Source organism: Gorilla gorilla, chromosome 15 (genome assembly GCF_029281585.2).
Source record: "Gorilla gorilla gorilla isolate KB3781 chromosome 15, NHGRI_mGorGor1-v2.1_pri, whole genome shotgun sequence".
In the NCBI taxonomy this organism is placed as follows: Eukaryota; Metazoa; Chordata; class Mammalia; order Primates; family Hominidae; genus Gorilla; species Gorilla gorilla.
The window spans coordinates 37,499,928-37,524,767 of NC_073239.2; the positions used below are offsets into that span (position 1 = coordinate 37,499,928).

At 54.7% G+C, this 24,840-nt stretch overlaps 1 pseudogene; it reads right to left on the reverse strand.

Annotated features, from left to right (window-relative positions):
* LOC115930604 (apical junction component 1 homolog) overlaps positions 1-16,276 on the reverse strand; it is a 30,815-nt pseudogene extending 14,539 nt beyond the window's left edge.
* Between the last annotated feature and the right edge of the window lie 8,564 nt (positions 16,277-24,840).

The following is a 24,840-nucleotide window of genomic DNA, read 5'->3' on the forward strand; positions in this document are numbered from 1 at the left end:
ATCCTGCGGGGGTGGAATAGGCCATCCTTGACCTGCTATAAAGAAACTCCATGAGATTGGGTAATGTATAAGAAAAGAGGCTGTAATCCCAGCACTTTGGGAGGCCGAAGCCGGTGAATCATGAGGTCAGGAGTTCAAGACTAGCCTGGCTAACATGGTGAAACCCCATCTCTATTAAAAATACAAAAAATTAGCTGGGTGTAGTGGCAGGTGCCTGTAATCCCAAGCTACTTGGGAGGTGGAGGCAGAAGAATCACTTAAACCCGGGAGGCAGAGGTTTCAGTGAGCCAATATCGTACCACTTACTGCACTCCAGCCCAGGCAACAGAGTGAGACTCCATCAAAAAAGAAGAAGGAAAGATGAAAGAAAACAAAAAAAGAAAGAAAGAAAGAAAGAAAGAAAGAAAGAAAGAAAAAGAAAAAGAAAAAAGAGAGTTAATTGGCTTATGGTTCTGCAGGCTGTATAGGAAGCATAATGCTGGCATCCATTTCTGGGGAGGTCTCAGAAAGCTCACAATTCTGGCAGAAGGCAAAGGAGGAGCAGGCATGTCACATGGTGAAAGCAGGAGCAAGTTTACTTTTTTGGCAGGGGCAGGGGTGCCACATACCTGTAAATGTCCAGATCTCATGAGAACTCAGAGCAAGAGCTCACTCATCACCAAGGGGATGGCCCAGGCCATTCATGAAGATTCACCCCCATGATTGAAACACCTCCCACTAGGCCCCACCTCCAAAACTAGAGATCACGTTTCAACATGATATTTGGGCAGGGACAGATATTCAAACTATATCGGGATGGTATGTGTTAGGCCAATCTTGCCTTGCTACAAAGAAATACCTTCAACTGGGTAAATATAAAGAAAATATGTTTAATGGGTTCACAAGCTTTAATGCAAGCTGTACAAGCATGGTGCTATCATCCATTCAGCTTCTGGGGAGGCCTCAGGGAGCCTTTACTCTTGGCAAAAGTTAAAAAGTGGGAGCTTCCACATCACATGGCAAAGCAGAAGCAAGAGAGAGAGTTGTGGGGGAGGTGCAACATCCTTAAACAGCAAGATCTCATGAGTACTCACTCACTATTGCAAGGATAGCACCAAGCCATGAGGTATCTGTCCCCCTGGCCCAAATGCCTCCCATTAGGTCCCACCACCAGCATTGGGAATTAAAATTGCATGAGATTTGGCAGGGACAAACATCCAAACTATATCATTCCACCCCAGGACAAGCCCCAAATCTCATGTTTTTCTCACATTGCAAAATACCATTATGCCTTCCCAATAGTCCTCCAAAGCCTTAACTCATTTCAGCATTAACTCAAAAGTCCCAAGTCCAAGTTCTCATCTGAGGCAAGGCAAGTCTTTTCCACCTATGAGCCTGTAAAATCAAAAACAAGTTATTTACTTCAAGACACAATTGGGGTACAGGCATTGTGGTACAGGCATTGTGGTACAGGCATTCCCATCCCCAAAGGGGTAACTTGGCCAAAAGAAAGAGGTTACATGCCCCACATGAGTTTGAAATCTACCAGGGCAGTCGTTAAATCTTAAACCTCAAAAATAATCTCCTTTGACTATGTGTCCCACATCCAGGGTACACTGGTGCAGGGGGTAGGCTCCCAAGGTCTTGGGCAAACTCTGTCCCTGCATCTCTGCAGGGTACAGCCCCCACAGCTGCTTTCAGGGGTTGGGGTTAAGTGCCTACAATTTTTCCAGGCACAGAGTGCAAGATGCCAGTGGATCCACTATTCTGGAATCTGGAAGATGATGGTCCCTTCTTACAGCTCCTCTAGAAAGTACCCCATTGAAGACTGTGTGGGGGTCCAACCCCACATTTCCACTTGGCACTGCCCTAGGAGAGGTTCTCTGTGATGGCTCCACCCCTGCAGCAGGCTTCTGCCTAAACACCCAGGCTTTCTCATACGTCCTCTGAAATATAGGCAGAGAATGCCAAGCCATCACTCTTGCACTCTGCATGCCCATAGGCTTAACACACCACATGGAAGTTTCCGAGGCTTATAGCTTGCACCCTCTGAAGCAGTAGCCTGAGCTGTATCGGGGGTCTTCTGAGTTGAGACTGCTGCTGAAGTGGCCAGGATGTGGGAAGCAGTGTCCCGGGGCTGTGTGGAGCAGTAAAGTCCTGGCCCTCAAAAGCATTCTTTCCTCTTAGGCCTCAAGGTCTGTGATGTGATGGACTGCCATGGAGATCTCTGGAATGCATGTAAGGCCTTTTCCCCATTGTCTTGGCTATCAGCATCTGGCTTTCATTTTAATTATGCAACTGTCTAGCAAGTGTTTGCTCCACAGCCTGCTCAAATTCTTCTCCTGGAAAAAGCTTTTTTCTTTCTTTGTCACATGGCCAGACTGCAAATTTTCCAAATTTTTCTGGTCTGCTTCCTGTTTAAACATAAATTCCAGCTTTAAGTCATTTCTTTGCTCCTGGATCTGAGTATAGAAGCAGTGAGGCCACACCTTGAATGCTTTCCTGCTTAAAAATGTCTTCCATCAGACACCCTAAATCATCATTCTTAAGTTTGAACTTCCACAAATTCCTAGGGCATGAACAGAATGCAGCCATTTAACCAGTCTCTAAGAAATTTCAAACTTTTCCTCATCTTTCTGTCTTCTTCTGAGCCCCCCAAACTCTTCCAACCTCTGCCTGTTACTCACTTCCAAAGTCACTTCCACATTTTCATGTATCTTTATAGCAAAACACCACTCTTCAGTACCAATTTTCTGCATTAGGCCATTCTTTCATTGCTATAAAGAAATACCTGAGGCTGGGTAATTTATAAAGAAAAAATGTTTAATTGGTTCACAATTCTACAGGCTGTACAAATGTGGTGCTGGTATCTGCTCGGCTTTCGGGGAGGCCTCAGGGAGCTTTTACTCATAACAGAAGGTGAGGCAGAAGCTTGCACATCACAAGGCAAAAGTGGGAGCAAAAGAGAGTGGGAGGGAGGTGCCACATCCTTAAACAACCAGATCTCACAAGTACTCACTCACTATTGCAAGGACAGGACCGATTCATGAGAGATCTACCCCCATGACCAAAGCACCTCCCACCAGACCCCACCTCCAACACTGAGGATTATATTTCAACATGAGATTTGGACAAGGTCATTAAGTGCCTCTTTGCCACTGGGGAAATGCTGATTAAAATCAGTGCTGTGCAGTGGAGCTGACAAGTCCCCCTCACAGACATTCTCACTGCACTGGGTACGCGTCTGCCCAGGAGTGGGGAACACAGGGGCTGGACACAGGTCCTCCTTCTGACACTGTGTATTCCTTTATGTAAAATGAGAGAAAGATACTTAGACCAGGACAGCTTCTCAGGTCCCTTCCACTCCAAACTCCCTGAACTATGACCTGGTTTCCTGCATGAGGCCTGGTGTGTAAAAGCCTCCCCTCTTCTGTACCCATGTGGTTCTTTGCTTGCATAGAGGAGGAACAAAGGAGTGATTCTGGTTTCATAAAAGAACTTATACACTTGGCCTCCCTTAATTCGTGCATGTCACTGGCAGCTGTTTATTGAGCACTGATGGGATGCCAGGCCCTGTTCCAGGCAGGATTCTCTTAGGTCCCCATGTGCCAAAATCTATATTTTACAGGGCTTAAATACAGATTTCTACACCCTCCCAGTGATGTGAAACCATTTCACCACTAATCTGAAAGGGGAGCTCCCTCTGTAGTCTGTGTTTGCCCACCTAGGACTTCAGGGGACCCAGGGCTGCTTATCCCCATGCTGCTCTGCTCTAGGAGGCCCAGCCTCCCTCTGGGTGATTGGAAGAGAAAAGATTCCCTTGTGGTGACCAAGGTGAGGGGGCTCAGAGCCCTGCAGCCTGGTGCTGAACCCCGGTGTTCGTTCAGAAATCAAAGCCTTTGCTTTGAGTTCTTTGAGATTAAGCTCACACAGGGTCACACAGCAAGGGGGGAGACTGGGGTTTGAGCCCCAGTCCTGCCTCTTTGCTGCTCACAGGCTGGTGGGAAGAGACCACTACTGTTCCCCGCAGGAGCCCAGTAGCAAAGTGCCAGGACCCTGGACGTGTGTGGGGCCCTGGGACGCCCCCCCCCCAGCAGGGAAAGCGGGCCTCAGTGGTGTGTTGTTTGCTCCCTACAGCAGCACCCCTGTGGAATCCTGGGGTGCACTGTGCTTTCCTTGAGGGGAGAAGTGTTGAGGATTGCCTGGCTGCCTGGAGAAGAGGGTGAGAGGGGCAGCAAGAAAGGCAGGGTCTCCAATGGACCTTATTCCTCAGGCACTGGGAGCCCTTGTAGGTTCTTGAGAAGAGGAAGAGCCATGTGAGGCAAGTGGACTTACCTGTGGGGTGTCTGGGTGATTTCTGCTCATAGTTGACTCTGAAGAAATGGTCAGAGATGAAAAGATAAGGTGTTTGGACAGCTGCCTGAACCCTGATGCAAGGAGTAGGATTCAAATGTGACTCTGAAAAGGCAAGCGCCTGCAGGGCAGAGGGGAGGTGGGCTGGCCTGGCCAGCAACAGCCTTCGGAGCTGGGCCACCTGTACCCTCAGTCCAGCAGTCCCCAGGGAGAGAAAAGCTGGGGTGGATGGCGCTTGCTGACTGCTTCCTTTGGCCCTTCCCCATGGGACACACGAAGGCTATGGGCTGAGTCCAGCGCAGCCTTTCAGGAAGCACACACTCTGCCAGTCCCCCCGAGGCAAATGCACTGACCCCTGTCACCTGGAGCTGGTGCTGGCCACTCTGGACACAGTGTAGTGGGAGTGGGAGAAGGAGGCCCCCAGCAGCTCATTGGTTAGCAACTGACCTTGGGGTAAGAAGGGGTGCTCACAGACGGGGATGGGCAGAGGCCATGTTTGCCACTGTCCTAAAGCCTAGGGCAGCCTGTGGAATGTGGGTGGGGTGAGCTGGCTGCGTGGCTGTATCATAGGGCCTGTTGGAGAGAGTCCTAAGCTGTGGTTGGGTCCACCCAGTTGGAGCTTCCCGGCTGCTTTGTTTACCTAAGCAAGCCTGGGCAATAGTGGGCACCCCTCCCCCAGCCTCGATGCCTCCTTGCAGTTTGATCTCACGCTGCTGTGCTAGCAATCAGCGAGACTCCGTGGGCGTAGGACCTTCTGAGCCAGGTGCAGGATATAATCTCCTGGTGCGCTATTTTTTAAGCCCGTCAGAAAAGCACAGTATTTGGGTGGGAGTGACCCGATTTTCCAGGTGCCGTCTGTCACCCCTTTCTTTGACTAGGAAAGGGAACTCCCTGACCCCTTGTGCTTCCCGAGTGAGGCAATGCCTCGCCCTGCTTTGGCTCGCACACAGTGTGCTGCACCCACTGTCCTGCACCCACTGTCTGGCACTCCCTGGTGAGATGAACCCAGTAACTCAGATGGAAATGCAGAAATCACCTGTCTTCTGTGTCGCTCACACTGGGAGCTGTAGACCAGAGCTGTTCCTATTCGGCCATCTTGGCTGTGATCCCTTCTAGGGTAATTATTAAAACATTAAGAAATACTCTTTAATCATATATGTTAAAACTTGTAGAAAATCAATAAATACAAGTAAAGAAGATCAAGAAGCCAAAAAAAAATAATTCCAAGTATAGAAAGCATGGTGAAAAGTGATGGAAGAAAACTGCAGAAATTTAAAATGCAAAATTAAAATACAACTCTATAATTCATTACACATAATTCTTCGCTGAACCCCGAATCTGTCAGGACATATGTGTGATCTTGGATAATGCATTCAACCTCCTCAACATTGAATTCTCTTGAGTGTAAACTGTTTTAGAGATGTTCCTCACCCAGTTGCATGCAGCACATCTGTGTGTGTTAAGGCACTTCCCGTAGCATCTGCGACACAGAACAGTGGCAGCTGTGCTCTTCCTGGTCCCTGCACAGACCCACAGCAGTATGTTGTGTGTTTTTTTGTATAAAAGGCTTTGAAAATGTCCCACAGCTTCCTCAGTAACTGACTGTCAAAAGGGGCAGCCTTCAAAAGTAGAATTCTGGCAAATGTCTTCAAAAGACACAACATTCTGGCAATGGGCTCATTTCCCCTCCCGCCTTGCTCTTCTGGATGGATCCATTCTCTCCCACAGCATAGTCATTTTCTTCCACTCCACTGTAAAAATTGTCCTTCTAGTGGCAAGAGTGACGTAAGTGATATGCGGAAATTTCTTTCCAAGCCTGCTTGGAGGAGCTTCCTCTGCCTGCTTCTCTTTGGCCACCTCCAGGGCTGCTCTGTCATGCCCAACAGCATGGACCTCACTGCAGTCACTCTGGAAGCTTCCCTCTAAAGGAAGCTTGTGCAGGAAACATCATGCATCGAGCAGCATGGGGACAGGGGCTGGCCAGCTGGGCAGGGCTCACACTCCTGACACCCAGACTCCAGGATACTCCTCTGTCCCCACCCAGGGCAGATCCCTGCCCTAAAAGTTTTCCCTCTCATGTCCAGCAAATGCTGCATGGAGCCCTGGAATTCTATGTGGAAAGCTAGGAAGAGGGAGAGCTGAAATGAGGATGTAATCACCCTTTCCAAAGAGGTCAGTCCAGTACTACCCTGTGCTCCTGGGCAAGCTCTCCAGGCTGAGGGAACAGGAGCAGCGGTTATGTCGGGTGAAGGTGGAAGTGAGGCACCTCCCATGAGGTGTAGAATATTCCACTAGGGACACCTCATACCCTTCCAGGATTAGACCTTGAGGCCTGGAGATCCCCAGGCAATTAGTATTGAAGGTTGAAAGGCCAATGACAGGAATAGGAAGGCCCACCGTGTTATTCACAAAGCACTTCCAAACCCATCACCACAGGTGACCCTCACAACAACCCTGTGAGACCTGCAGGGCAGGGGCTCTCACAAAGGAGGAGTCGGGAATGTCAAGATTTTAACACCTTCTCCAAGTCAGGATCAGGAAATGCTGTCCCAGCACGGACCTATATTCCCTATGCTTCCTCCCACAAAAGAGCTTAAGGTGACTGCCAACTTGTGGGCAGAAACCCTCACTTTCCAATCCCCACGAGGGGCTGTGCAGTGGGGAGGACAAGGCCCCTTCCTCTGACTGTCTCCTCCAAGACCCTGTTTTCTGAGGAAGGTCACTCCTCAGAAACTGTTGGCCTCTGCAGATGGGGGCCTGGACCATGTGGAAAGATGATGTGAAGGTCACACCTGGCAGGGACCAGTGCTGGAGGGCAAACCTCACCTTTAAAAACTCATACTTTTTATTTTAAATTTATTTTTATTTTTAATTTCTATGAGTACATAGTAGCTGTATATATTTATGGGGGTACATGAGATAGTTAGACACAGGCATGCAATGTGTAATAATCACATCAGGGTAAATGAGGCATTCATCACCTCAAGAAAGGGAAATGCCAGATGCTTATGAAACCATCAGATCACATGAGAACTCACTATCATGAGAACAGCATGGGGGAAACTGCCGCCATGATTCAGTTACCTCTCACTGGGTCCCTCCCAGGACACATGAGGATTATGGAAATTACAGTTCAAGATGAGATTTGGGTGGTAACACAGCCAAACCATATCACATTATAAAATTAATAATGTGAAAATAGCAGTGGGCCTGAGTCCTGGCCCCTGCCATGTGATGCCCCCTTTTGGGGAGGGCCTGGCTTCTGTGCCATGCAGAAACTTTCCTGTGCTTCATGTGGGCTTGGGGTGATCCAGGTCCTCCTGGGGGAGCTGGGCACTGTGGGACATGAGGGTCCCTGGCCTGGAATCTCCATTTGCCTCCGTACCCCATCAAGGAAACACCAGAGGAGCCAACTCAACAAACCTCAATCCTGGACCATAGGTGCTCAGGGCCCCCTGAGCTGTCCTGGGGCAGAACACGGGGCAGTGGCCAGTGCTTCCCAACAACTACCCCATGCACAGATGCCTGGTGGACACACTTCCCTTAACCCTGCTCAGCTGGAGCTCAGCCCCCATCCTAGTACCTCTGCCTCCTCCTCCAGGGCAGGAAAAGAAAACCCAACTCCAAACCCATGGAGAATCCCCATCTTGGGTGAGGCCCTGGCTGGGACTCAGCCTCTTGTCAGCCCCTCGAGGAGCTCCATCTTTCCCTGTTTCCCTGCCCCATGGGACCCTGGGCCTCTGGGAAAGAGTTGAGGCTGTCATCCACTCAGCAGGTACCGCATGATCTTTGGGAAAAATTTGTGTTATACCTGCTCCTGGTGGGATAGGAGCCTCCGGAGCTGGGCAGTATTTGGACTGCAGAAAACTGAGAAGCCCCTGACCCATCATGCATCAGAGCCCACTCCCAAGATGTGGAGCCGTCAGCTGAAAGAGCTGGGCAGTGGCAGGGGACCCCGGACTCTGAGGCCTTCCTCCCTTCCATCAGGTGACCCTACCATGTGGCCTCAGCTCTAGGGAGGTGGGCCCTAGCCAGAGGCACTGCACAGCAGCATCCTGGGTAGAGGTGCCAGGAGGGCAGGCCTGCCTTTGAGGCTGTGAGGCAGGGCTGAGGCAGGCAGTGGCCAGTGGAGGGAACAGGGTGGGTGCCAATGGGCTACATGGCCTCTCCTGGACATGGGGTCAGGCTGGGGGACATGGGATGGGCAGACACTGCCATCTCGACTTCATTGGCCCATATGTCGGCTGGGAGGGCAGTTGGGAGTGTGGCCAGCTGGGAGGTAGCAGGACTCTTGGGGAAGTGACAGGCACCTGCATGAACTCAGGGCTAGAGGGCTGTGGCTCTGGGACACACAGGGTGTCCAGGGGGAGGCTGCAGTGCCCTCTGCTGTTGGGGATGAAAGGTGTCTGCCTTGAAGTGAAAGGGTCCCTGTTCAGCTCTAGGCTCCTGTGGGACCCTCAGCAGGGATGTCCTGAAGGCTCCTAACAAGCTGGAATGCAAGGAAGGTGCCTTGCCTGGAAGTCAGGATCGCCCAGCCAGGGTGGCCGTCCCATGGCCTGGCTGTGTGAGGCCCTGGGGGTAGCTGTCTGCCTACCCTGCAGGGAGTGCCTCTCCTTGGCCATCAGCTGATCCAGTGCCCAGAAGGTGTCTTCCTCTGGCAGATACATGAGGAGGATGGCAGTTAGGCAGCTCATGTCCCTGTGGTAGCCCACCTCCTGCAAGAGCCAGAGTCACCATGGAAGCATGTCACCTGAGAGGGCTGAGGCCATCTGGGAGGACTCATGTCACTGGAGAGGACAGAGGTCACCTGGGAGGCCTCCCTCAGGCCCTAGGGGATTTAGGGTGGAGACTCTGCACCCCTCCCCTGACCCTGGGCATGAGGACTAAGCAAGTCCCCCACAGCTCAGTTGAAAAGGGACCCGGAGGGACTTCTGCAGTGAGGGTCCAAACTCACATGATCCGAAGGGGCACAGGCAAGGATCATTCATGTCCCCTATCCTGGGCCAGGCTGGGAAGGCCACTGTGCCAGGCCTGGGGCAGAACCTGTGAACTGCACCCACCACAAGGGCAGGCGGTGGGCCACTGATCACCACACAATGCATCCTGTGATGGCCCAGGGGCTGCCTGTCAGGCACAGGAGGGCAGCTGGGTCCAGACCCCATGTGGGCAGCCCATGGAGTGAGCTCAGTGGCTCTCCCTGCCTGGAATGGTCTGGTACCAGAAAAAAAAAAAAAAGTTTATAGAGTTAAAAAGATACAGTAAGGTAAGGTTAATTTATTGCAAAAGAAAGAAAATATTTTTAATAAACTTATTGCAGCCTAAGTGTACAGTGTTTATAAAGTCTCCGGTAGGGTAGGTCATGTCCTAGGCCCTCACATTCACTCCCCACTCATCACTGACTCACCCAGGCAACTTCCAGTCCTGCAAGCTCCATTCATGGTGAGTGCCATATACAAGTGGACTATATTTTACTTTTTTTTTTTTTTTTTTGAGATGCCCAGGCTGGAGTGCAGTGGTGCAATCCCGGCTCACTGCAACCTCTACCTCCCAAGTTCAAGTGATTCTCCTGCCTCAGCCTCCCAAGCAGCTGGGATTACAGGGGTGCACCACCACTCCCGGCTAATTTTTGTATTTTTAGTAGAGATGGGGTTTCGCCATGTTAGCCAGGCTGGTCTCAAACTCCTGACCTCAGGTGATCTGCCCGCCTCAGCCTCCGGAAATGCTGGGATTACTGGTGTGAGCCACCATGCCTGGCCTTATTTTACCTTTTATATTATATTTTTACTGTACCTTTTCTATGTTTAGATACACAAGTACTTACCGTTGTGTTCCGATTGCCTACAGTATTCAGTTCAGTCACATGCTGTGTAGGTGTGTAGCCTAGGAGCAATAGACTATACTGTATAGCCTAGGTGTATAGTAGGCTATACTGTCTGGGATTGTGTAAGTACATTCTATGGTGTTTGCACAGAAATGCCTAGCCATGAATTTCTCCAAACATATCCCTGTCATTAAGTGATATATGATTGTATAGTTTTGTATCTGTAATCATACACATACAGTATAAAGCAGTTTGCCTTAAAATTACACTTACTTAACACATGGCTATACAATTTTATAAAGCATTGATTTTCTTTATAAACCCCACAAACGGCCGGGCGTGGTGGCTCACGCCTGTAATCCTAGCACTTTGGGAGGCCGAGGAGGGCAGATCACAAGGTCAGGAGATCGAGACCATCCTGGCTAACATGGTGAAACCCTGCCTCTACTAAAAATACAAAAAAACTAGCCAGGCATGGTGGTGGGTGCCTGTAGTCCCAGCTACTCAGGAGGCTGAGGCAGGAGAATGGTGTGAACCCAGGAGGTGGAGCTTACAGTGAGCTGAGATTGCACCACTGCACTCCAGCCTGGGTGAAGGGTGAGACTCTGTCTCAAATAAATAAATAAATAAATAAATAAATAAATAAATAAATAAAAATAAACCCCACAGACTTCCTCCTTCAGCTTCTTCTTCAACTGGTTTTGAGTATATTGCTTGAATATATTACTTTGGTTCCTCTGTTTTTCTTTTCTGACTGGCTTAGCCCTTAGCACAAGCCAAAATCACTGAACAAGTTATATTCCTGTTTCTCTAGAAAACTTGATTGATAATTGAACTATGATTCAAGAGTTCTAAATACTGATGGGAGGAGAAGGTGGAAAGTCGCAGGCATCTCTAGGAATCTGATGAAAATTCACAGCTAGTATGGCCCTCTCAGGTGAGATTTTTGTCTCATTAAATGGGAAATAGCTTTGGGTACTGGCTTGAGTCAACAGGGTCATATGAATCGGCTGTAAATTGTCACCTGGATTAGGTCAGAGGGGTCATAGGTATCCCTGGACCTTGAAATAAGGGCTCTGTCTTACGGCAGTCACCCATCTTTTTGAACTTCATTTTCTCAAAATGAGAATGACAATGATGAAATTTGCCCTCTGGAAGCAATGTCCTGAGGTGCTAGCCATCCATTTGGAAATCCGTGTTCGCTTGTGTGCACAATCAAAACAAGTGTAACCTGTCCGTTCTACTGACTCTTCAGAGGTTGCTTTTACCACTAGGACTTGTAGTTCAGTTTACCGTTGGAGTGCTTTATTTAAACTCTAATCTAGTTATATAAACACACTTCAGCACAATTTATAGGCTTGCAATTCTTTCTATCATGCCTGGCTCTTTTTTTTTCTTCTTGAAACAAACTCTTGAGTCTAGACTTTGTCAGGTTGATACATGAGTTTGGGGACTGTTTATACGGAAACCATATACATATTCCAGAAACCTGCCTTGTTACTGATCTGCAATAAAGATGATAAGCCTTTGACTCATAAAAAGACACCCAAGATATCCTTTGAAGTGCAAACCCTGATCTACTACTGAAAAGGGGCACAAAGAGATTCCTCAAAACTGGCCTTGTTGCTTTAAGAACAGATGACTATTAATGAGAGAGCAACTCTATGGGAGAGAACTTTCTCTACAAACTGTTAGCAATGCAAGCAGCTGGGGAATCTGTAAATAGTGACTTTCCTCCCGGGGGAAGTGCTTAAGCAAGACTGATTGACCATCCTCAAGAAACAGTATGAAAGGGATTCAATCAATCAATGGGAAAGAAGATGGATTTGTAGGTACCTTTCAATTCAAATATCCTGTCTTCGATTTCTCTAATAAGCCTAGGAAGATAGGATTGTGCTAATGACTCAGTCCTAAGGAATAGATCCTTGTAAACAGTGAATGTGGCCACCCTACCATTGGTGATGTAGTGCAAGTGATGGGGGTATAGTGTGGTAGTCCACTGGGTGTTTTAGGCCAAGTATGTAGTCCAAAGAACACATTTCTAAACTTTTAAAACACAGACAAATTATACTCAAGAAATCAATGTTCAGTGACTGTTTCTTGCCACTGCAGAAAAAAACTAACATAGAAATGGCCAAAGTTTACTTTGCCAATCTGTCATAGACTACAGACTATTAGGAGGGGGATCTCAGTAAAGGTCAGGCCTAAAGCAATGAGGAGAGAAGGGGAGCTATTGGTCCTTCAGAGAGGACCGATGTCACAGCGTGATGACAGTCCAACTAGTACCAATGCACATGAGAAGCAAATCAGTTCCTGAAGCTTGATGCTATATGTTCATCACAAATAAATCTGAAATGCATTACCTGTTCTCTTCGGAATCTCATATGGGTCAGTATCTAAAGAGCAATAGAATTCAGGAGCTGTGTCTTCCAATACAAATGACTATATGACTATAGATATAGATAAACGTAGATATAGATCTAAGGATATATGTACATATATTATTTTGGCCAATAATTTCTTCTCTTTCAACTACCAGAAAGTAAAAATATAGAGATGAAACAGTGGTGCTTTTGTTACTTCTTTCTGGGTTTCATTGTTGTTATCATTTTTCTTTTGTTTTTTTGAGACAGGGTCTTACTTTATCACCCAGGCCAGAGTGCAGTGGCATGATCACAACTCACTGCAGACTTGACCTCCCAAGGCTCAAGCGATCCTCCCACCTCAGCCTCCTGAGTAGCTGGAACTACAGGTGTATGCCACCATACCCAGCTGATTTGTGTATTGTTTTTGTAGAGACAAGGCCTTGCCATGTTGCCCAGGCTGGCCTTGAACTCCTGGACTCAAGCAATCCACCTGCCTTGGCCTCCCAAATGCTGGGATTACAGGCGTCAATCACTACTCCTAGCCTTCTTACTATCTCATGTGTACTGATGACTCACATCCTACTGTGGAATAGATACACTGCTTTTGCCTTCCCAGCATTGAATCCTTTTTGTCTAGAAACACCACCTTAGTTTTCCTTTGGGGAACCACATCACTCTACACTTGAGTGATTCTGGTGGGACAAACCCCATTGCTGGCTCCAGATATGAGCTAGTAACCTAGGTATGCTGATACGGTTTGGCTGTGTCCCCACCCAAATCTCATCCTGAACTGCAATCCCCTTAATCCCCATATGTTGAGGAAAGGACCTGGTGGGAGGTGATTGGATCACGGGGGCAGTTTCCCCATGCTGTTTTCATCATACTGAGTGAGTTCTCATGGGATCTCATAGTTTTATAACTATCTGGCATTTCCCCTGCTTGCTCCTCCCTCTCTCGCTTGCTGCCATGTAAGACGTGCGTGCTTCTCCTTCTGCCATGATTGTAAGTTTCCTGAGGTATCCCCAGCCATGCTGAACTCAGTCAATTAAATCCCTCTTCTTTATAAATTACCGAGTCTCAGGCATTTCTTGATAGCAGTGTGAAAATGAACTAATACAATAAATTGGTACCAGACATAGGATACTGTATAAAGATACTGGAAAATGTGGGTGTCCGGCAGTGGCGTCAGGATCAGCGTCTCCATGTCGCGCCCACCGCTCCGCGCCAGGGGCGGCCACGAGGGGCTGCCGGCCGCCAGCACTACCTTGGCTAACTTGCACACTGTTGGCCCATGGCTGGGTGGCGTGGGCACGGGCAGGGCAGATGTCCCCAGGGGCGTGGTGCTGGGTCCCACGGCCACGGCCATGCTGAGCAGGAAGCTCTGCCGGCTCGTAGAGGCGCCCAGCGGCTGCCAGCTCGCGTATGTAGCTGCCCAGGGGCGCCGCGTGTGTGGCCAGCTCACGCTGCGATAGTTGGGTGGGGGATAGCAGCAGCCCCTCCAGGCCAAAGCACAGGAAGTTTTCGGCTGAGCCTGGACTTGGGAAGCCCAGGAAGAGCACGCTGCGCCTGCGTGACAGGAAACCCACACGAGCGATGGGCGAGAAAGCACGGTGCACCGGGCCACTGTCACAGCAAAACTGCAGCATGTGGCGGCACACGCTGCCCACGCGGCCGCACACGCAGCGCGCCTTGTGGACGTCCCAGTCCTTGCCGCGGCACAGGCGTGAGCAGTAGTAGGTGTAGCAGCTGTGGCAGGACTTGACGTAGAGGCAGGCGTTGAACATGGTCTCTGTGTGCCAGCAGTGCGCACTGGAGCAGGTCATCAGGTCGTCTTCGTCGGCGCTGGGTTCCGGGGACATGTCAGCCGCCTCTCCCAGGGCCGAGGGCTCCTGGGCGATGCCGGCGGAGGCTGGGGGCTAGCGTGGCGGCACCAGCACGGGGGCCCCGGAGCCCGCGGGCCGCGAGTCCAGCAGTTAGCGCAGTTGGGGGCCCAGGCAGTGGGCTGCGGGCTCTGAGGCCTGGCCGGCGGAGGGTCGCAAGTCGATGACCAGGTCCGTGATGAGCTCGTCCAGCTGCTCTAGGATCCGCTGGTGGCCAGAGGTGGGGCCGTCGGGGGCCGCATGAGGAAGTGGCCGCGTGCAGCCCCTGGGCAACTCCCAGGCCCTGGTGCGTGCTCGGTGGCGTGCAGGTCATTGTCAGTGATGGTGATCTCGGGCATCACGTACCAGCTGCGGCCCGGGCCCTCACCCGCGCGGCCCTTCTCCGTCAGCGACGTCTCAGACAGGGACAGTGGGGCATAGCGTCTGGGCGAGGTGGACAGGTTCACGACGACGGGTGGGCACCAGCCTTCGGGGGACACGCCTCGCAGCTCCCGCACCTCGCGCCCCAGCAGGTTCTCATAGCTGCGGCCATGGCCCAACTGGTCTCGGCACGGCCCGGGGCCAGAATGTTGTCCCAGGAGCACGAGTAGTGGCGGCTGTCGGTGGCCAGCCAGGGTGGACTGGTGCCAGTGCCGCCATGCCAGGAGGCGAGCAACGGGTCGGGGTTAGAGGACTGCACCACTTGCAGGGTGCGGTAGGGTCGCAGGCCCCAGTCCGCCCAGGCTGGGCTGCTGAGCGGGTGCGCGTACGTCCGAGCAAGGACGTCACGCTCACGGTATTTTCCGAAGTCCTCCGTGTAAAAAGGGCGGGCGGTGCAGTGGGCCCGGGGCTCCTCAGGGACATAGCGGGGCCCGTAGGGCAGGCCGTAGGCTCGGGGAGCCTCCCCATAGTAGGAACGGGAGGACGGTTCCTGGATTGGGAAGGTGCGCACCTCTCCTGCGTAGTAGCCCCCCGTGCACCTTGGACTGGGCCCTGGGAGCTCCTCCGACGGATAGGGCCTGGGGCAGTAGGCGTCGAAGGTTGGACCGGGACTGGCCGCGAAGCTGCCCCGGAAGCCTTGGGGCTCCTCTGTATAGAAGAACTGGGTGGGGCCCGGCGTGGTGATGAAAGGCAGACTGCCGCGCTCGGCGTAGTCCCGGGGCCCAGGCAGGGGCTCGTCGCAGTAGAACGCCCGGGGATCCGCACAGTATGAGTCGCTTGGCGTCGGGGTGTGCGACAGCGCCATATGGCGGGGCCCGGACACCGTGAGGCCGTGGAACTGCGGGGCGGGGCGGGCCCGCAGGACCGCAAGCCCCAGGCGGCGTGCTGGAGCACTACGTCCTCTGGCTTGATGTCCGGAAGGAGCGCACGTAGGGGTAGGGACCCGCGGGTGGCTCGGGAGGTGCGCAGCGGCCCGCGGCGGCGCACAGGGGCGCGATGTGGCCGGGGCCGCCCAGCTGCGGCTGCAACTTGATGGGACGCAGCTAGTTGGCAAGGGCGCGGCGATGCCTCGGCCCGCGCCGCACGCTGGGCCTCCCGCCCTCGGCGGGGCAACACCTGCGGCAAGGCGGGCGCGGGCGTCAGGCCCGGGGGCGCGCGGGGCGCGCTCTTGGAGCGGGCGCGGCGGTGTGGCTCGGCCTCGCGGGTCCGGGCGCGCGGCACAGCGGGCTCCGGGGGCGGTGGCTCCGGCAGGGTCTCCATGGTTGGCCGGTCCAGCGCCTCCAGGAAGTCGAAGCTTCCTCAGTGGCGCTTGTTGAAAGGCGCGGGCTCAGCAGGTCGGGCCACGGATCGCTCACATGGCGAGCGCTTGGACGCGGGTCCCGGGGTCGCCACCTTGATGTCCTGGTACACGGTCGACACCAGCAGGTCCGGAGCGTCCGTACGGGTCATCTTAAAAGAGGTCCTCAGGCTGGCGGCTCCAGCTCACACTGCCTTGCGGGGCTTTTGCCCTGGGGGCAGACGCGGGTCAGGGCAGTCCCATCCGCAGCCCAGGCCCCGCTTCTACCCCACGCTGGCCCGGCTTACCTGGGGCGCAGCGGGCGGAATAGCCCTGGCTGCGGGCCTGGGCCGAGAATGCAGGTGCTTCCTCCATGCCGGAGTCAGAAGCACCTGCGGGAGGAACCCAGCTGTCCAGGCGCCCGTCCTGCCCCTCCCCCGTCCTCTCCCTGCGATGGGGCGGGCAGGCCAGAAAGGCTTAGCGGTGGCTGTGGTTCCCGCGGCGGGAGCTCCCGCGTGAAGCTCCAGGGCCTCCCCTCCCCCGACTAGTGACCGCGGGGCCGGCTCGGGTGGACCCCTTTCCAGGTGGGGTAGGGGAGTGGGGGCGTGGTCCTGGGGCTGCGCCCTCTGGTGTCCGCAGCTGGAAGGACGGGCCGCATTTGGGCCTTATTTATAGGTGTTGCCCCAGGAGACGTCAGTAACTGCGCCCCCGTCACAGCGCCCACTGCAGAGCGACCCCTCCGATCGTGCACAGTCGAAGGCGAGTCCCTGGGCCTCAGCCTTAGCCGGCTCTGCACCAAGTGGGTGACACCAACCACCCCACCTGCTGGCCGGGCCGAGCACAGAGCCCCGCCCCCAGCACTGCAAGGAAGCACGCCTAGCTGCCCTCAACTTCCCGTGAGCCCCAGGCCAGAAAAATGCCCCCAGAGAGCATACCTGGGCCCTAAATCTCCCTTTCCTCTGCCGACACCTTTTCTGACCCCAAGTATTTTTGGGTGGTTGAAACAAGGCCCCAGCTTTGTGTAAACGCACAGGACACCCCCCTAGGGTTTGCACGGCAGTCCCAAACCATCTAGCCACGAGCTCCTGGCAGCCCCTCTCCTCTGAGCTGCGCAGCAGGCCCGGAAGCTGCCCACTGGGGGTGGGCAGGGCGGAGGGTGGGGGAAGCCCCACTGCTTTGCAGGAGAGGGCCCTCCCCATTTCGCTCAGAAGGTTCCATGGAAACCTGCGTTTCTTAGGCCCCCACGCTGCAGGCTGGCCAGGGTTCAGATGTGGGTTGCCAACCCCTCTGTGGTCCCAGAGCCAGCTGGGGGGTGCGTCAGAGAGTGGCCACAGGCCTGGTCTCTGCACACCCAACACCTGGTCTGGGGGGGTCTACCCCAGAGTGAGCTGGGGAAAGCGGGTACCTGGCCAGGCCCCTTGCAGTGCAGAACCTCAGGTGGATGGGCCTCTCAGGGTCTGGCCGGGTCCCCCCTCTGTGTCCCAGGTGTGCAGGGGCTTCCTGCTGGCAGGGCTGTTTTTCTGGGTCAGGGCCATGAGTCCCAGGCTTTGTGCCTATCCCAGCCTCCCCCACCCACCCCATCTCCCCCCTCCACCCCACCCGTGGCAGGACTGTCTACCCTCTTGCTCCCTCTTTCACCCTAAGCTCAAGGCGAGGCCGGAATCCGGCCGGATGACAGGGTGTGAGGCTCCACCCCAGGGAAGTGACAGTCGGCCTTGCTGGCTGCGGCTGTCGGTGACACCCCCTCCCGTGGGTTTGGGGGTGGGGTCGGCCCTCTCCTGGGCCTAAGGCCTTCTGGAGCCCACGGAGATGGCTGGCGGCCTTCCCCACCTCCCCAGCCCTGCCTTGCCTTGCCCTGGCTGGGAGCGGCCCTTCAAGGGATACAGCCGTTGTTGCCTGGGGAGGGGGACTCCCCATCCTTTCGGCCGCCCTAAGGCAGCCTCCCCCGCCCATGACAGTGACACACTCAGCAACTCGGCCCCTAGCCCCTTACCTGGGTGCTGCTCCAGCTGTGCCCTGGTGGGCTGTGCTACCCCCAGGTCGACTCCTCCGTGTCCCTGGCACTGCTGCATCCCCGGCACGGGCAGAAGTTTCCAGGCAGCAGCGTGGATCCTGGCCTGGCTGCTCAGTGCTGCCCCCGATGGCAGCTGAAGGGGCTGTACTTAAAGGGGCCGCACCCAGTGGGGGCTGCACGGTGGAGCTGGGGATCCTGAGCTGCACTGGTTCCAATTTGGGGCTGTGCAGAGCACAGGGTCCCTGCAGCACCCCCAAGACACAGACCTCAGTGTCTAAGCAGGAGTCCTGTGGCCCGGAGCAGCCTGCCAGTCCCGCCAGTGTCACCCCAACACACTTGCCTGAGAGGAGGGGCCCAAGCCCTGGCCTGGGCTGCAGAGATTGGTCAGGGGCATCTTGGAATTCGCATCTCCTGTCGGGTGAGGCAGGAGCAGGTGGGCTACTGCCCACTGGCCTCTCCCCAGCCCCTATTGGCTTCAAGGCTGCCAATGCCAAAATCTTGGCGGGTACCTGGGGCCAGATGGCCCCTGCAGTCTCTTGTGTCCCCAGGATGCCATCCTCTCTGGGTGAGGCCACTCCTGCATCCGGTGTCCCTGCCAGCCTGGGAAGGCCTGCACGTGACCTACCATACCTGCCTGGTAATGTCCTCGTCCCACTCTGCCAGTCCCTCCCAAAGGCATTGGGCCTGGGAACGTTCTGTCTTGGCAGAGGGGTGGGGAGCCAATGCCCTTGGCTCTGAAGGGCAGGACCTACCCCATTCTGAGCTGCTCAAAGCAGGGCCCACTGAAACCCCAACATAGCCATCCGTGGTGCGATCCTGGCAAGTTCACGTACTGTTCCCACACCAGGAGAACCCCTGAACCCGTCCCTGACCTCATGGGCTGTGGGCTAAGGGGCCAGGCTCCTAAGCTTGCTGTGGGCCACAGCACCTGCTCAGGGACTGCAGTGATTGCCCCACACCCTGGGGCCACAAAGCTCCCAGGCACAGGAGCCTCCAGCTTGGCCACCTCCTCCCCTTCACTGGCACGCTCTTCCTGCCCGCCCTGCAGGGTTCTCATGGCAACAGTAGCTGTGGGGGTGGAGGCTGGGTGCTGCTGACAGCTGGAGGGGGCAGGGGCCTGAAGGCAGGAGTGGGGGGGCAGGGCTGCAGGCAGCTGCCTGGGAGCCTTGCAGAGTGGACTTCCACCTCCTGGGGCTGAGGTCCCCAAGTGTGCTGGGTGCAGCTGCTGAGCCCTGGCACAGGTGGGCTGGGATGTACCCAGGGTGTGGCCAGACTTGGTGGGACGTCCTCACACCACTGCTGGGCAGCCTCCTGCCTCAGAGGACTTCCCTGCCAACCCATGGCAGCCTAGGCCGGGGCAGCGGGAGCAGAGGTGCAGGGAGAAGAATAGACACGCAGAGTGAAACAGGAGTGCTTTATGGTCTGAGTGGAGTGTTTGGGAGGAGTGCCTCCCAGATCCTGCCTGTGGGCTCACCTGAGCAGGGGCACAGCTGAGGCCACTGTGGGAAACACAATCCCCACTCCCAGGAGAGGCCTCACATGCTGCCTTCGGTCTCTTGCCAGCCTTGCCTAGCATGGGGCCTGGGCCGCCCTTTAGGGTGGGTCTGCACACCGGTGTTCAGGGCTCCTGGCTGGAAGCAGAGCCATAGGCATGCTGCAGCCCTGGGTGAGCGTGGAGGGCAAGCAGGTGCCGGGGCAGTGTGCACCCCACAGCCAAGCGGCCCCTGCCCAGCCTCTGTAAACAGACCCTCACGGGTCCCTCCTGGGCCTCAGTCACATCCCTGAGAAACACTGGGGACTGGCGGCTTTGCCCCGAGAGGGCCAGGGTGTCCACTGAGCCTGGCTGAAGCCAGCTGTCCCCTCCCTTCTTGCAGAGCAGGCTCATGCCAGGCCTGGAGGCCCAGCACCTGCAGGGCCCAGCCCAGGGACCACCAATGCCCGGCCTCTTCCAGCTCAGAAGTGCACACGGCAGCCGCCGGGCAGCGGCAAAGTCAGGCAGAAGTGGCCCTGGGGTGGGGGGCATGCCTGTCACTGCCTGGGGAGGCGTTTGCCTCTGCACACCCCCAGGGGTTGTGGGATCTCAAACCAGGCTGGCAAAGCCCAACTGTGGGGACATTAGACGCCTCTTCCAGAAGCCTCCTCCCACTGCACCCACCCAGATCAGGCTTGCGGGAGGGACCCTGGCCTCCTGGCTGACCTCTGTGCCGGGAGGACTCGTCTTACTGCCCTGCACTGTGTGTCTGATGCCTCGCTCTCAAAGTCTGGGTCATCCATGACGAAGGACAGCATTTGTGCAGTGATGGGCCCCTCGGGGTCACTCTCGGACGAGGAGGCCTGCTCACCCTTCCCTGGCTCAATCTCAGCAGGGGGCCTGGTGCTGCTGCACTTCTCCAGACCTGTGCGAACAGAGGCACCACCTGGTCAGGGGGTGCTGCAGCCCTCATGGGAGCTGTCCCCCTCTGTGGCTTCGAAGCTGGTATGGAGGACCTTTGTGGACAAGCACAGGGTCAGTCAGGGTCCTCCAGAGGTGTCCTGAACTTCCCCACCCCAGTCTCCAGGCCGCACCCATGGGGACACCTGCCCTTACCACTTGGTCTCTGGCTCTGAGCACTGCTGGGGAGCTGGGGCAGGGCCTTTTGGAGGATCCGCCACTTCTGCTTCCTCCTCACTTGAGTGATGTCTTCTTGACTGGGGACAGGGCCCGCGGGCAGCAGGGGACTCCCACGTGGCTGGTCTTCGAGGTCCACGTTGTCCTGGAACCCTGCCACCATCAGGTTGCCAACCAGGGCCTCCCCATCACTGCAAAGCAGGGGGCAAAGCAGTCAGAGGCCACAGGGTAGGGATGACCGGCCAGGCCACAGGCCTTGGTTCCAGGCACTCTGGTACCCAGCACACCCTGGCCGTGGGGCCACCCCACCCCAGGTGCTGTGTTGTAGTGGAGAGGCCCCCTCATGGCCGTCACAGGGCTTCTGAGCAGGAGGGGGTCGGGGGCACAGGGTTAGACATAGTGTTGCCCTGCGGCCAGTCAGTGGGTGAAGGATGTGGAGCTGTGCAAGTGGGCATTCATGGAGGAGGTGGGCCCAGCTCAGGGCCACCGGGCTTTCTATCCTTTGTGTATTTCTGGAGGAAGCCACCGCCCCACAGCAATGGGTGAGGCTGAGGTGCTGAGGCCACTGCGCGTGGAGCCTGTCCAGTGGAGTCCATGCCTGGGACCAAATGCAGGGCTTTGCTGCAGGCAAAATTTGGGGCAGCTTGGCAGACAGAGTGGTGGGAGGGGCTGGCAGATGGCTGGGGAGGTGGCTCTAGCTCCCAGCTCTAGGACCTGCAGGAAGCCGCCCCTGTCTCTGCAGCACCTGGGCCCTAGCCCTGCAGAGACCATATCTGGTGGCCTGAACCGCCCATATGACCTGGAGTGCCCTCGCCAATGGCCTCCATGTGGAATCTGCCCACAGAAGACCCCAAGGTGCCCCTGTCCTCTCCAGGGTGTGGGCAGAGCAGGTGGCCAGGCCTTTCTGATGTCTGGAAGCCCCGTCAAAGCCCTTCCCTCATCTGCTCCAGCGACAGATCTGCTCTGTCCTCAGCCAACAGTGACCAGCCAGCAGGGGGCCCCTTCTGCGCCCCCAGAAAGCCAGCCCCACCTGCTGCTTGGGCGCCCTGGAGGCTGGGGGCAATGGGAGAGGAGGCCCAGGCCCACCCCTCCCCGTGTTGCTGTCCTGCTGGGCAGCCTTGGCCCCCACCTTCTTCTCGTCCCTGGCGAGGGTTGTGTCTTCCAGGAAGCTGCAGTCCAGGCGGTCATCAGGAACGAAGTCCTCCACACTCTGGACTGTTGCTGGGGCCTCTGCGGCCGGGACTGGCTCTGTGAACAGTGATGCTGGGTCCTCTTCACTCGGCACCAGAACCCTCACTGCACCCAACCCCAAGCCAGGCCCACCTGGGATGTGCCCGTGGGACTGGGACAAGCAGGAAGAAGCGCAGAGTGCTCCGAAATCCAGGGCCCCACCGGTGAAGGCGTGGGGGACTGGGACCAGTTTGGGAGGGGCAGTTCCAGGGCCTACCTGGAGGTGGAAAGGCTGCCTCGGAGGCAGGTGACGTCCCAAACAGCCTAGAGATGATGCTACGCCGTGGGGCAGGGGCTGAGGGGCACGCAGGTGGGGGCAGGGCCTCTGAGGGTGGTACAGGGGGCACAGAGGATGGTGGGGCGGCATTGAGGGGCAGCTGTGGGTCAGGCTGGGGTGTGCCGGGGCTGGAGCTCCCCGTGGACACGGCGCCTGGAGGCACCACTGGTGACTGCGAGCCTGAGGATGGACTCTGCCCCTTGGCTGCCAGTGGGGACGCATGGCCACGACTGTGAGCCTCCATCATCTCCAGGAAGCTGGAAGGCAGAAGGCAGGTGAGAAGCCTGGCTCCCCTGCCTCTCCCTGAGGCCCTCAGGTGACAGGGGGCTCTCTGCTGCTGCTGATGAGACTGTGAAGAGCTGCTGTGTTCTGGGCCACCCACCCCACAGGGGCCATCATCCCCATCCACTTCCAAGGGCAGCACCTGTGTTGGCTGTGAACACAGATTTCCAGGAAGCAGAGCATTGCAATCTCTCCCACCACAAACCTGGACCATCAGGGATGTTTCCATAGCAGCATCTACGCCAGTGAAGAATCTGGACGTGATCTGTGATGCCCTCTCCCCCTTTTCCCTTTCTCTTAGGATGGGACAGACCAGCCTGGAGCAGCTAGTGTCCTGTAGTGACTCCAGTTTGCTGCTCTCTTCCTTTCTTCCTCCTGCCCTCTGCCTCCTCTGCCTCCTTCACCTTCTACATCAGGAAACTCAAGTCACCTGCCTGAGCCTGAGAGTCTCATCTAAATCACAGAGTTCCAGTCAATGCCTCCCTTCCTCTTCCCAGGGAGTAGCTTCAATCTTCCCTGCCTGCCGTGGGGAGCTAGGCCCTACCCCTTATTCCCTGTGGGACCATCCGCAGCCTAAGTTTCCTCACCCCTGTAATGGGACAGCAGTCCTGCCTGCCCACCTGGCAGTGCTGATTCTAGGCCTGGGGCCCTCCTGGGCAAATCGCCAGTGTGGGTGACATGGTGGGTGTTTGTGTGTGTGGAGGGGTGGGGCTGCCATCTGGCCATTTACAGACCCCATCCTTCCTCTCTTCCCATGCTTGTCACATGTCAGGAATCCCTCTCCGTTGTGCCAGAGGCATTTTCAGATCCATCATCTTATTGAGCCTCACATCTCCTTGGTGAAGTTGGAGTTATTGTCACTATTTTACTGATGAGTAAACTGAGGCTCAGAAAGGGGAAAGTCATTGCCCAGGGTTCCACTGTGGATTTATAGCAGAGCTGGGATAAGGATGCGTGTTCTATATACCCACTGGGGTGCTGGCCCATCTGCAGCCAAGGCCTGTCTTCCTGATTCCACGAGGACCCCTTCCCATTCCTTTCCTTCCCATGACAGCCACTGTCACCACCACCCAAGGTCTGTGCTCACTGTCACACCACCCTTCACTGACCCCTACAGCTGGGCTGGAACCCACCATGTCCATCAGATTGATTTACATAAATGGTGGTTGGGCTTCAAATCCACTCTCCCCAGACTGACACAAATTGCACCCCCGAACCAGACTGATGAAGCAACCATCACTCGGAACATTGCTGGACACCGAGGCTGAAGGAAATCACAAGCAGGGACTCACATGCAGCTTTCTAAGCACAGCCCCAAACCCAGAAGTCATCAATGGCTGATAAATTTGACTCCATGAAAATTAAAACTTTCTATAAAAAAACCCACAAAGTCAAAGATCTGTCAACAAACTCAAAAAAGTTCTGCAACATACATAAGAGATGACAGGCTAATATTCGTACTGAATGTTAAAACCTACTGCAAATCACCCAACAGAAAGCCCACAGCCAGACTGGAAAAACGAAGAGACAGTTCAAAGACAAACAAATGCAGAAAATTTCTTAATGTAAGACAAGATTAAAATGTTTGTCAACTTTGTTTGTGGCCCTGGGTGTGGCCATGAATGGGTAGTCACTAGTGGTATTCAGATATTCCCTTTTTTCTCCTCTTGGCACTTTGTGCAACTGCGTCTTCCCACCTGTGAAATTATGTACAGTCTTGCATCTTGCTTTGGAGGAGAAAGTGTGAGCAGAAGTGGGGGAAGCCGCCTGTGAGTCCTCGTTGCTTCATCAGTCTGGTTCTGGGGTAAGGACAATCATGTAGTGAAACGAAGTCTTCAGGGGACGTGTTGTGTTTGAGAGAAATAAACCTCTGTCATGTTGAGTTTTGGGGTGTGTATGTGGTAGAAGCAGAACCTAGCCTATTCTGACAGATTCCTCCAGCGTTGCTGGTGGGTTGACAGCATTAACATAAAGCATTTGTGTGCCTTTTATCTCAAAATTCCACTTTTAGGAATTTATGAAACAGACACACTCACATTTGCAGAGAGCATGGATAAAGAGAGTCATTGCAACTTTGCAATAGCAAAGGACAGAGAACAGCCTACACACCAATCAATAGGAAATTAGTTAAGAACATTGTGGAAAATCTATAGAATGAAATGATCTGAACCCAGAAAAATAAGAGTAGATGTTTGTGCACTGATGTGGTGTTTATCCCAAGATTAGGGCTGGGTTAGGATGTTAGAGATCCCAGGAGCTAAAAAGATTAAGGTACCCTTTTAAATTATATATAATTTAAAAAAACATAGGTACTTCTTTAATTTTTAAAAATGG